Source organism: Papio anubis, chromosome 10 (genome assembly GCF_008728515.1).
Source record: "Papio anubis isolate 15944 chromosome 10, Panubis1.0, whole genome shotgun sequence".
Classification (NCBI taxonomy): domain Eukaryota; kingdom Metazoa; phylum Chordata; class Mammalia; order Primates; family Cercopithecidae; genus Papio; species Papio anubis.
The window spans coordinates 40140563-40143610 of record NC_044985.1 but is presented as its reverse complement, the minus strand read 5'-3'; the positions used below and the strand labels follow the sequence as shown (position 1 = coordinate 40143610).

General features: G+C 39.5%; 1 non-coding gene across 1 annotated transcript; it reads left to right on the top strand.

Moving 5' to 3' along the window:
- Nucleotides 1-1545: 1545 nt before the first annotated feature.
- LOC116269337 lies at nucleotides 1546-1648 on the top strand. The gene has a single exon (XR_004176810.1). It is a non-coding gene; the product is annotated as a small nucleolar RNA U13 (small nucleolar RNA).
- Nucleotides 1649-3048: the final 1400 nt, after the last annotated feature.

Genomic DNA, 3048 nt, shown 5'->3' with positions numbered 1-3048 from the left:
GCTACTTGCCGCTAACGGAAAAACTGCTAGAAATTTTCATTGCTGCTTTGTTTAATATACAGAATTTATGGCCAGGCACGGTGGCTCATGCCTGTAATCCCAGCACTCTGGGAGGCCGAGGCGGGTGGATCACATGAGGTCAGGAGTTCAAGACAAGCCTGGACAACATCATAAAACCCGATCTCTACTAAAAATAAAAAATTAGCTGGGCAGGGTGGCAGGGCCTGTAATCCCAGCTACTCGGGAGGCTGAGGCAGGAGAATTGCTTGAATCCGGGAGGTGGAGGTTGCAGTAAACCAAGATCACACCATTGCACTCCAGCCTGGGTGACAAGAGTGAAACTCCATCTCAAAAAAATGTAAAAAAAAAAAAAAAAAAAGAGAGAGAGAGAGAGAGAGAAAGAGAACTTATGTGACTGGAAAGTTATACAAATGAAGTACACAGACAATTTGTTATGGATCCTAGACAAGCTGTCAAGAATATAAGCTCTGGAGTCAGAACTCCAGCCCTCTACTTACTTTTTGAAGGATTTTAAATAAGCACTTACCCCCTTGTTTTTTCTTCTGTTAGCTAGAAGTGTTCTAGTTTATGGTAATTATTTTGCTGTTCAAGTTAGACAACATCTAGTTTCTTATAAACACTATATGTAGTATTATTTATGTTCACCAACCCTATTATTTTTCTCCCACAACATACAATTTGTCTCAGAAGTGGGGAAAAAAATCACGTTAAAGTGGAAGTAATTTGTCTATGTTATAACGACATTCTGCTAATTGACCTAATGAGATGTTCCTTTTACCAGTGTAATATCCTTTTGTGGTAAATGTTGTGTGTGTATATATATACACACACACAAACTATATATACATACACACTATATATATACACAATATATATATTATCTATCTCTCTCTATATATATATATAATTGATGAAAGGGGAAAAGTGAAGAGGACTCCAAGTAACTAATGGCAGTATTTACCTTTTAAGCATAAAATCTAGATAAGGTGGTCATTAACCCGAAGGAGCAAAACAGAGTGAAATAGTATATGACTGTGTAATGCAGCAGTACTTTGCCATACATGAGTAAAACTAAAAAATAAAGATAAATGTGTTAATGGTTCAACCAAAGTTAAACCTGGAAGCTCCTATCAAGGTACCTTATTTAGGTGAGATGGGAGGATTGCTTGAGCCTAGGAGTTCAAGATCAACCTAGGCAACACAGCAAGACCCCGTCTCTAGAAAAAATACGGTAATCTTTTTTAAAAAGAGCAAATCAGAAAATTCACAAAGCTAAGATTACTAGTAAATATATTATGTGCCAAAACAAATATACAGATTTTGCAATGATATTTATAGGACTGAATGTGAAAATAAAAGTACGTTATTGCCTCTCTGAGGTTTTGTGTCCTCCTTGCTTTGTTATGCCTGTGTCTGCAGCTCTTCACAACCATTAATTACATTTAATGCTTCTAGCTCCTAAAATAGTCATGAAAATAGAACTGTAAACCTTTAGACTAGGAATTACTCTAGAAACTCATTCAGACCCTTCTGTAGTTTATAAGCATGATGACTGAGTATTCAGCCACATGTGTGAGATGTGCTGCCCCTAAACTTTGTTACGGTGTCACACACTGCCTGTCTGAAATAGAAGAAAAAAAAATAAAAGCAAAAAGCTAATTTTTAAAAAGTGGCTTTCAATTACTTTTATCATCTATAAGCCTTCCATTTTTCTTCATTTTGAGATGGGATATTGCTCTGTTGCCCAGGCTGGGGTGCAGTGACACAATCATAGCTCACTGTAGCCTCAAATTCCTGGGTTCAAGGGATCCTCTGCCTCAACACGCCTGGCTAATTTTTTAATGAGCTGGTGTCTCACTGTGTTGACCCAGGCTGGTGTCAAACTCCTGGCCTCAAGGGATCCTCCTGCCTCAACTTCCCAAAATGTTAGGATTACAGGCATGAACCACCACACCGGGTCCAGGATGTTAACTTTGGAGAATAGTATATTTATGGAATATAGGTCCTCTCTCCTCACTATGCTGAATTGTTCCTTGACTTTCTAGATTTTTTGTTTTTGTTTTTTAAAGATGGAATCTCCCTCTGTCATTCAGTTTGGAGTACAGTGGTGCAATCATAGCTCACTGCAACCTCAAACTCCCAGGCTCAAGTGATCCTCCCACCTCAGCCTCGTGAGTAACTAGGACTACAGGCATGCACCACCATGTCTGGCTAATGTTTATTTTTTGTGGAGTTGGGGGTCTGCCTATGTTGGCCAGGGTGCTCTTGAACGGCTGGCCCTGAAAGGTCCTCCCACCTAGGCTTCCCAGAGAACTCGGACTGTGATGTCAGCCACCACACTCAGCAGACTCTCTACTATTATTGTATTTTGCTTTGCGTTGCTTAAATTGTCAAGAACTAATATTAAGAATGAAGTTAATGGTATTAACGTACAAATATACTGGTATCTGGCAAGTCAAAAATGTAAGACTATAGTATCCTAACTGCTGAGTTACTTCTTGATAACCTAATGCATTAGCTTGCTAGAGCTGCCCTAACAAGTATCATCAATTGTGTGGCTTAGAAATTTATCGTCTCAGTTTTGGACGCCACAGATCCAAGATCAAGGTTCTGGCAGAACTGATTTTTCTGTGGGAAGAGAGGGAAAATCTGCTGCATATCTCTTTCTGGCTTCTGGTGGTTTGTTTCTTAGTTTACAGAAGCATCACCTGAACCACGGCCTTCATCTTCAGATGGTGTGTGTGTTTCTCTGTCCAGATTTTCCCTTTTATAAGAACACCAGTCCTATTGGATTAGGGTCCACCCTAATGACCTCATCTTTACTTGATCACCTGCAAAGACCTTATTTCCAAATAAGGTCACATTTCGAGGGGTTAGGACTTCAACATACGAATTTTTGGGCAACACAATTTAACTCATAACACAATAGCCTACGTGGCCCCACCCAAATTTCACCCATCAGCCAAGATCCTTCAGGAACTGGCTGCATTTGCCTTTCTTGTGTTTTTGTTTGTTTGTTTGTTTTTG